We start from the raw sequence: 10,466 nt of genomic DNA on the forward strand, positions 1-10,466 counted from the left end.
GGGGGGGATTTCGGGAAGCAGTTTGGGAAATTATGTCCAAAGTGGCTACAATTTATTTGACTGATGGAGGAGCGATTGGAACTGGTAATCCTAATAGGCCACAATCAAAGAGCTGAAGGATGCAACGATATAGTTAAACTTAGAGGAGATATTTCAGAAAGAAGGTGAATACGAGGACATGGAATTCAAATTTGATACAATGGTGGCTGCGGATCCAGATGTTAAAAACGTGTGCGAGTAGAATTTAGTGCAGAACAGAGACATTTGGATCATCTGGAGTTTGTAGATGGTGGGTTTTGGAGTCCAGAAAGGAAGGCGTTGTAATAATCGAATCTCGAGATGAGAAATCCATGGATTAGTTTTTTATGACCGAGAGGCTGCGGTGGAGCTGGAGGGAGTCAAGTCACTGCCGATCTGAAATGTATTGCTAATGATACACATGGCGATAGATTGAATCTGTATTATTTGAAAAGGTGTTATGTTACTCATGAGATATCTTTATTTGATTCCAGTGCAGATTCTCACAAACACGATCAGAGCCTTCGTTCTTACACTTTTCCTTATGGGTGCCCTGATTGCACTGGTTTGGGTCAATCTTCCCACCAAGAAACAAGGTGAGTCATGTTTTACAAGCAGGTGATTGGCTATATAGTCACGTGAAGGGATTCAATGTATTTCATATTTAATTGCCACATTCAAGTTGTCAGCATATGATTTGGGAAAGAGACGAGTAGTCTGCGTTGGAGAAAGCAAAGGTTGTTTGCAATGATGAGATCAGAACAGACAGGAGCCCAGTTATGGGGTGAGTTTGCTCGGTCAAGCGAATGTGTTCCCCTGTGTGCTGTAGAGATTCGAGTATCTCTGGTAAACAGGATCGAATGCAAACCAATATGGTGTGTATACCATGTTTAATTGGAGTTTAGCACGGAATATAACACACTAGGAATACAGCAAAAACATACGACCGTGACAAGCAGCTGGTACCAGACCCTATTGGATAGACGGCTGGTGTGCGTGAATAGTTCTTTGTCTTCTGGCCTTTATCTCTCTCCCTCTGGGGCCTTCGATGGTGAGTGTGGGATCACTCTCAAACGTGTGTTCGACCAGCTTGTCGTCTCATTGCAACTTCTGCTCGGCTCACCCCTCCACCGTCTGTGTAGGCAAGCACTCGGTGTGTCACTTTCATTCTCTTTTTAGAGGTGTGCCTGACGCCAAGTTATTGACAAGACCATTTGATACGCTTATCAATTACTTCATAAAAGGTGATGAGTCGAAGAAGAGATGACGAGTCGAAAGAAGAGATGAATAAGGCTTTTATTAGCTAAGAAGAGACCATGCTTCTTCGTGAGTGACTGAACAAGTCTGAACGAAACCCACACAGTGGTGGGTGGAGTCAGCTGAGGCATGCCTCCATACACAGCGCCACCCAGAGGTGGCAATATACAATACAGTGGTTTACCACATTCACCCCTTGTTTAATGTGAAGTCCGGCGGGGTGAAGGGTACTACAAGTTAAGTCTATCAGGAGGCCTTGTCTGACGTCTTGATCGTCGTGGTGGCGGCGGTGGTGTTGCAGCATCCGACGTCGGGTCTGGTGTCTGGGTGGTTGGCGAAGATTCCTGGGGCTTTGGCATGCCGTCTGCAGGGGTTGGGTTGGGAGGGGTGGTGGGGGATAACAGTGGTAAGGGGGATAATGGTGGTAAGGGGGATAACGGTGGTAATTCAGGGGTACCCGAGGGTGCGAGATCTCGTATGGAGACCGTGTCCTCCCGCCCGTCTGGGTATGTCACCCAGGCATACTGGGGGTTGGCGTGTAGGAGGTGCACCCGCTCGACCAGGGGGTCCGTTTTATGCGTCCTCACGTGCCTCCGCAGTAGGACGGGCCCAGGAGAAGTCAACCATGCCGGTAGCGAGGTTCCCGATGTAGACTTCCGGGGGAAAACGAACATTTTCTCATGAGGGGTCGCATTAGTGGCAGTACAAAGCAGTGACCGAATGGAGTGGAGCGCTGCAGGGAGGACCTCCTGCCAGCGGGAGGTCGGAAGGCCCTTAGATTTTAGTGCTAAGAGGACTGCCTTCCAAACCGTCGCGTTCTCCCTTTCCACCTGGCCGTTCCCCCGGGGGTTGTAACTGGTGGTCCTGCTCGAGGCGATACCTCTTGTTAGCAGGTACTGCCGAAGTTCGTCGCTCATGAACGATGAGCCCCTGTCGCTATGTATATAGCTGGGGAACCCGAACAGAGCGAAGATGTCATTCAGACACTTGATGACCGTGGTACTGGTCATGTCTGGGCAAGGGATGGCAAAGGGGAAACGGGAGTACTCATCAACTATGTTGAGGAAGTACACATTGCGGTCAGCGGAGGGGAGGGGCCCTTTAAAATCGACGCTCAGGCGTTCGAAGGGGCGGGTGGCCTTGATCAGGCTTGCTCTGTCCGGCCTGTAGAAGTGCGGTTTGCACTCGGCGCAGATTTGGCAGCTCTTGGTCATGGTCCTGACCTCCTCGATGGAGTAGGGCAGGTTACGGGATTTGATAAAATGGAAAAACCTGGTGACCCCCGGGTGGCAGAGGTCATTGTGGAGGGACTGCAGCCTATCACTCTGTGCGTTGGCGCATGTACCACGTGATAGGGCATCTGGGGGCTCATTGAGTTTCCCTGGCCGATACAAGATATCATAATTGTAGGTGGAGAGTTCGATTCTCCACCTCAAGATCTTGTCGTTCTTGATTTTACCCCTCTGCTTATTATTAAACATAAAAGCTACTGAACGCTGGTCAGTGAGCAGGGTAAATCGTTTCCCGGCCAGGTAATGCCTCCAGTGACGCACCGCTTCTACAATAGCCTGGGCCTCCTTTTCGACGGAGGAGTGTCTCGTCTCGGGGCCCTGGAGGGTCCTTGAGAAAAAGGCCACGGGTCTGCCCGCCTGGTTAAGGGTCGCGGCTAGGGCAAAGTCGGAGGCATCGCTCTCCACTTGGAAGGGGATGGACTCATCCACCGTGTGCATTGCGGCCTTCGCGATATCGTTCTTGATAAGAGTGAAGGCTGCACATGCCTCTGGTGTCAGGGGGAAGGAGGTGGCTTTGATGAGGGGCCTGGCTTTGTCTGCATAGAGGGGCACCCACTGGGCGTAGTAGGAGAAAAACCCCAGGCATCTCTTCAGTGCTTTTTGGCAGTGGGGAAGGGGTAGCTCCATTAGGGGGCGCATTCTGTCGGGGTCGGGCCCGATGACTCCGTTCTCCACCACGCAGCCGAGGATGGCCAGGCGCTTGGTGTGAAACATACATTTTTCCTTATTGTACGTTAGGTTCAGCCGTTGGGCCGTACGGAGGAAATTTGCTAGATTAACGTCGTGGTCCTGCTGGTCGTGGCCGCAGATGGTGACGTTATCCAAATAGGGGAAGGTTGCCCGCAGCGCGTTCTGGTCAACCATTCGGTCCATCTCCCTTTGGAAGACCGAAACCCCGTTGGTGACGCCGAAGGGGACCCTAAGGAAGTGGTAGAGGCGGCCGTTTGCCTCGAAGGCAGTATACTGGCGGTCCTCATGGCGGATGGGCAGCTGGTGGTACGCTGACTTAAGGTCGATGGTGGAGAATACTTTGTATTGCGCAATCTGATTGACCATATCAGATATGCGAGGGAGGGGGTACGCGTCCAGCTGGGTGTACCGGTTTATGGTTTGGCTGTAGTCGATTACCATGCGGCGTTTTGCAGTGGTTTTAACGACTACAACCTGGGCTCGCCAGGGGCTAGTGCTACCTTCGATAATGCCCTCCTTCAATAGCCGCTCCACCTCAGAGCTGATAAAAGCTCTGTCCCCGGCATTGTACCGCCTGCTTTTGGTAGCGATGGGTTTACAGTCGCGGGTGAGGTTAGCGAACAGGGGAGGGGGGGGGACTTTTAATGTGGAAAGGCTGCAGACTGTGAGTGGGGGGAGGGGTCCACCGTATGCTAGTGTGACACTCTTAAGGTGGCACTGAAAATCCAACTCTAGCAGGACGGCAGCGCAAAGACGGGGCAGGACTAGCAGTTTAAATTTTTTATATTCAGTGCCCCCTACTGACAGGGTCACCACACAGTAGCCGCTGATGTCCCTTGACTGGGACTTGGACGCCATAGAAATGCGATGGTGCGTTGGCAGAATCGTGAGGGAGTGGCTACGTACCGTGTCGGGGTGGACGAAACTCTCTGTGCTCCCGCTGTCGATCAGGCAACTGGTGGCGCGGCCGTTTACCGCGATATCCTTCATGGAGCTGGATAGATGGTGAGGGAGGGCTTGATCCAGCATCACGGAGGCCAGTATGTGGCTTAGTGAGTCACTATAGTCATCCGCCGAGACGGTGGTCGGTTCCGGTGACGAAATGGCGGTTGAGTGCGTTGGATACGATGGCGGCGGATGCCATGCGGCCGGGGGTACACAAAATGGCGGATAAGATGGCTGCTCCCACGGCCCGCACGCTGCGCTGCTGGCTGGCTTCCCCTTGCAGGCGTTAGCGTAATGGCCTTTCTTCCCGCAGCCCGAGCAGGTAGCTGTCTTAGCTGGGCAGTGCGCTCTGGGATGTTTTAACTGGCCACAGAAATAGCATTTTTGGGCCTGGTTACTGGGCATCGAAGCAGTTCTTACCGGAGGCTGCTGTCTCGGTTGGGTCGCTGCAGCGGTTGGTGCCGGGGGCGGCGGTCCCGTGTCCCACGGTTTCGATTGCCATGTCTCGGCGCCGTTACGGGGGTATGCCTCGAGGTTTCGGTGGGCCTCCTCTAACGAGAGCGCAAGGGCAATGGCCGTCTTCAGGTCGGGTTCCTTGCTTTCTAGCAGTCTCTGCCGGGTGTGGTCTTACTGGAGGCCCCTGACGAAGGCATCACAGGCGAGTCCCTGCGCGTGCTCCACAGCCGTTACCGCTTTACAATCGCAGTCTCTGCAGAGTGCCAGTAGCGCCCGTGCAAATGCCCCTACCGATTCTCCCGGTTGCTGCCTGCGGGATCCCAAGAGGTGTCGGGCGTAAATTGTGTTCACTGGGCGCGTATATTGCCCTTTTAGTAGCTCGAGGGCCGCCACGTACGTATTAGAGTCCTGGATTAGCATATATACTTGATGGCTCACCTGGGCGGTCAAAATTTTCAGTTTGTGATCCTCCTCTGTAACCTGTGAGATTGCGAGGAAGGATTCAAAGCAGCTCAGCCAGTGTTCAAACTTGGCTGATGCACCCACCTCTTGAGGGTCGAGGTCCAGGCGTGGTGGTCTGAGGGCTCTCAGCAATGTCTGCTGTATCCGTTGCTGTTGTTGCTCCTCAGGTGTCGCCATTTAACTTTTAGCTAATAAAATTGATACGCTTATCAATTACTTCATAAAAGGTGATGAGTCGAAGAAGAGATGACGAGTCGAAAGAAGAGATGAATAAGGCTTCTTCGTGAGTGACTGAACAAGTCTGAACGAAACCCACACAGTGGTGGGTGGAGTCAGCTGAGGCATGCCTCCATACACAGCGCCACCCAGAGGTGGCAATATACAATACAGTGGTTTACCACACCATTTAACCTATAGATGTTCCTCTAAAGTCTCATCATCCTGTAACACATCATGTCCTTCATCCAATTGCCACTATTGTTCAATCTTTCTGAAGGTTCTTCCTTTGGAATTCGTGTCTTAGCTCTCTTGTCCCTCTCCTCCTTAACCCAGCATGTACAAGGGCCGACACAATCCCTGTTGTTCATGGCCCCAGCCAAAGCTGTCACACATTCACCAGTCACTATTTCACCTTCATCTAGCCAACGGCCCATTCTAAGATGGATAATTCAACCTCCTCAAATTCCTTTCATTCTATGTCTTTTCCAAATTAATTTTTAATTAACTTTGCAAGCAGTTCTGCTAAACAAACTTCAAATTCTATCTGTAGAGATTATAATATGGTTATTAGTAACAATAGTCGAAACAAAGGTTGGGACTTCACTGTCCAAATTAACAAAGTCAAAACCCAAAATTACATACAACAGATATAGCAGGCCTGGCTGGGCGATCCTATGGACCCCTGTGTGGAATGTTTATGCCTCACCTAATCTAACCGATTAAATTCATTTTCTCAAATTATAATGCACGTTTTCCAGGAAAAGGAAACTTCATCAGTCACTCACTTCTCTCATGCCGAAACATACAGCCATGTAAACACAGTATTATTGGTGTAGCCATATACATTTTTAGCCACCCCTAGTTTCTAACAGTGCTTTTCAGAATAGGTATGCATCTGGGCAAGGGGCAGAACAATAAGTGGCAGCATCACTCGTGGTTAGTGTGAGGAGGTGATGTGGCTTAAAGGATTTGTAATTCACTATATGGGAACACCTTAAAGGTTTCTGCACGTCTTTTCTGCATTAATGCATTTAATGTACGTTTGTAAATATTTAGAATTGAGATGACTGAATATATTTGCTGTTAAACAAAGCCAACTGTACAACAATATTTACTACAACTTGCTGAATTTGGTCTCTTCCTATTTTATCCAGACAATTCTTCAAGAATTTCACAACTGGGGTAAGTCCGAGAATTTTTTATATAAATAAGACATCGTGATACCCCTGAATATTTCTGTATAGCTGAATTAAATGTGGTAAATGTTTGTGCGGTAGATTTTTAACTTGCTTTGAGCTTAAATCTGGCATTGGTATCAACTGCCTATTATAGAAATCGTCTCATTGTATTTCATTTGAATTCAATGGGATTGAAAATCATTTGCTTTCTACAACCGGAGCCAGTTCCGCGATGCCATTTTTAAGCCGGGTGGCAAGTTGAAAATATGTCCCTTTGACTATAGGCATCAATAGTAGCTCGCACTCACACTATTATACTCTCTGCAGTCTGGAAGAAGTGATCTTTTTTCTAATTTATGTCAGTTGTACCTAAACTTCCTAGCCTAAAATGAGTGAAATTCGCCCTGCATGGTTCAGTAAAAGGGACAATTACAAATCGTTTTACAGTCCACACGAAATTAGATTCCAGTGACTTGTGAAAGATTTTGTGAAGAAGACTTTATACCCCAAACTCTCCATCACTCAGTGAGCTTGGCCATTCTTCAATCCTCACATTTAATCATCATGTAAATCACAGGGAACTGAAGCATTCTCGGATTAGTAACATTCAAAGAGTGACTATCTCAGACAGTGCTCCATTTAACTGAACACGCTTTTCTGGATACAGTTCTAAATTTAGTAGCCTTGAAACCTTTTGTTGGGAGCGAATATCTCGTCCCCTTGTGAATCCAGTCACAGATTGTTGGTCGACTCTACTATACTGGAACTCTTTCCACATGTGTTTCAACCTCTTACTGAAAGTTGCTTGAAATTCCGATATGCTTCCATGGCCCTCAATTTGAACCTGTAGTACAATCTTCTTGAGCTTCGGTATAAACACATATCTGTATACAAAATCACCAATCCACTCATTATCATAAATAGTTTTGCCAAAAACTTCTCACTCTTCTTTCAAGACTGCACTTTATCAAAATACTCTAACTCCTTTCAAGGCTCTGTCTCACAGGTTTTGGAACCAACCTTCTGTCTCAGCTGTAATATTCAGGAAGAGTCTAGTATGTTTTTTTAAATGAAAATGATATAAAAATTGTACTCCCTGCGCCAGATGTGGGAAATCTGCTGGGCAGAACACAGAAAGGAAGATCTGGTGGGAAGGATCTCTTGCTGAAAGCAGCAATGCTTGATTTCTGTTCCATTAAGTACCGTGAATGGAAAATCTGGCGTGTTGTGTTAAGGATGTGTGAAACTCTGCACCACATTCTCCTCTTTGCGTTCCTTCAACATGATTCTTAAAAAAAATGGCAGGAAAAAACATTTTACCCCATGAACTTGCAAAAATACCAACTAACATTTTAAGGTGATCTTGATTTATAAGTTACACGGTTGTGATGTATCTCAATATTCCCTACACTTTCCTAATTCCCTTTCAACTCTGCACCCACAGTTTTTCCAAACAGATACCCAAATATCAAAGTTACAATCTTCCAATTATTCGGTATTGACATCTCCCTTCCATTCAGGACACAATCGTGTGAAGTTCATTTTATGGTGGAGTTGAAAACAGCTGCTAATGGATCGCTGGCCACTTTTACCCACCGCCTGACTTTGTTTCCAAATTCAGCTGAAGTGTAAACCGAGTGGTTAATCCTCTACCGCCCGCTTTCTGCTGGATGGTAAAAGTGAATATTAACATCAACTTTCCAACTTGCCGCTCCAGAATAAACTGGCATTATTGTCAGCCATCCATTAGAGATAGCGCCCGATTTTCCTTTGAATTAATTTCGAATTTAGAATAATGCGGCGAGTGCTGTTACTGGGCTTCGATTCCTCCACCAGATTTTTCAATTCTGTACTTGTCCCAGTTGATTCTTACTGCCCAGGCGGTAATGTCGATCATATACACACCTCCAGCTGTCACTCTTAACAGTTAACAATCTTCAACGATGAGCAGTATAACTTCATCTGGGGCCACAGCACACAGCGAGCACTCGTGAAAACGTGTCGCTTTTTGGACTCGCCGATTTGAATTTCCATAAATTATAATGATTCAAAAATGATCTGGAGGACTTCTAAACGGACATCCATTTCGCTACCTCTCGCTTTGAGCTGTCTTCAAGGACCAAATTCAACTCCAGTTAATCAAGTTGAGTGAACACTGGAAAATTTCAGTGAGATCATTCAGGATCTGCTGAGACTAGGTCTTCAGACCCCTTGGGAGGAAAGTGCCAGAGCCCGGGCCCCTGTCTACCTTGAGCTTCTTCAACTTATCCAATTGATGTGGCCTTGCGATTTTAAAGAATTGTCTCTTGTAAACTGCTTGCTGATTTTTGACAATTAATCTACGATTTCATTTTATTTAAAAGTGATAGTTCCGTTGTTGGTGATTATTGTTAACTTTAATCTCTGAAAACATATCTGCACCAAGGGAGACAACTAGAAACAGACCTCCAGGTGAAGAGAAGTCTGCAGACAATTCCGAGTATGCAGCTGTGGAATCAGCGCAAAGCACCGGTAAGCTCGACCTAATCTGCATGTGATGAACCGTAGATTGTTCGGGGTAACATTTCCAGCGGGAGCACTCAATACCGTTATGGCTTCGGTGGAAGATCAGCGAAATCTCCAGACAGATGAGCCTTTCTGCAAGTTTTCAACCGAAATTCCACAGAAGTTACGACGAGGCTCTGGGAAAAGCCACATAGAAATTCTATTTCCTCATCTGCGTACATTCAACACAATATAGCGTTAGATTTTCCCCTTCACCGTCTGGACTTTCAGCATCAATATCTCTAACAATTTCTCAAAGTCTATGTCAAGTCTATTTCTATGTCTCTGCCTATGTCTATGTCTCTGTCTATCTCCAGCTCTATGCCGAAATCTATGTCTACCTCAAAAAGAAAATACTGCAGCTGCTGGAAATCTGAAATAAGAACAGTAAATACTGGAGATACTCAGCAGGTCAGGCAGCATCTGTGAAGAGAGAAACAGAGTTAACGTTTCAGGTCGATGACCTTTCATCAGAACTGGAAAAAAGCAGGAAACAGAACAGATTTATAAGCAAATGTAGGAGCTGGGAAAGGGGGGAGGGTATGAAAGAACAAAAGGGAAGGTCTGTGATAGGATAGAAGGCTGGAGAGGTTAAGAGACATTAAGAGATATTCAAGGCAAAAGGAATTCGTAATGGGGCAGGTTAAGGAATAAAGGATGGCTCTAGATGAAGTGTAAATTGCGCTGGCAGAATGAAAGACAGTTGCCATGTGTGAGGGAAGAACAGAAGGCACAAACAAAAAATGTGGATAAATCATATATATCTGATAGAGGCCGAGGTTATGTTCTGAAATTGTTGAACTCGATATTGAGTCCGGAAGGCTGTAAAGTGCCTAATCGGAAGATGAGGTGCTGTTCCTCGAGCTTACGCTGAGCTTCCATGGAACAATGCAAGAGGCCGAGGATGGTGAGGTCTGAGTGGAAATGGAGCGGTGAATTAAAGTGACAGGCGGCCGGAAGCTCGGGGTAACCCTTAAGGACTGAACGGAGGTGTTCCCCAAAGCGGTCAACCAATCTGTGTTTGGTCTCCCCAATGTAGATGAGACCACATCGTGGGCAGTGAATACAGTATACTAGATTGCAGGAAGTACAAGTAAATCGCTGTTTCACCTGGAAGGGGTGTTTGGGGCCCTGGACAGTGGGAAGGGAGGAGGTAAAAGGGCATGTGTTGCAAATCCTGCACTTTCATGGGAAGGTGCCGGGCGAAGGGGAAGGGGTATTGGGGTTGATACAGGAGTGGACAAGGGAGTCGGGGAGGGAGCCGTCCCTTCAGAATGCTGAAAGTGGAGGTGAGGGGGAAGATGTGTTTGGTGGTGGGATCACGCTGGAGGTGGTGGACATAGTGGAGGATGATCCGTTGAATGTGGAGGCTGGCGGTGAAAGGTGAGGACAAGTGGAACTCTAT

The 10,466-nt window shown here is 47.5% G+C and overlaps 1 long non-coding RNA gene across 1 annotated transcript; it reads left to right on the forward strand.

Annotated features, from left to right (window-relative positions):
• Positions 1–485: 485 nt before the first annotated feature.
• LOC147085030 (uncharacterized) lies at positions 486–9,031 on the forward strand. The gene is made up of 3 exons (XR_015075824.1): positions 486–614; positions 6,494–6,521; positions 8,943–9,031. It is a non-coding gene; the product is annotated as an uncharacterized LOC147085030 (long non-coding RNA).
• The last annotated feature ends 1,435 nt before the right edge of the window (positions 9,032–10,466 follow it).

The sequence above is a fragment of the Somniosus microcephalus genome, unplaced genomic scaffold (assembly GCF_052327205.1).
Source record: "Somniosus microcephalus isolate GS21.2 unplaced genomic scaffold, FLI_Smic_1.0 unresolved_chr9, whole genome shotgun sequence".
NCBI classification, from domain to species: domain Eukaryota; kingdom Metazoa; phylum Chordata; class Chondrichthyes; order Squaliformes; family Somniosidae; genus Somniosus; species Somniosus microcephalus.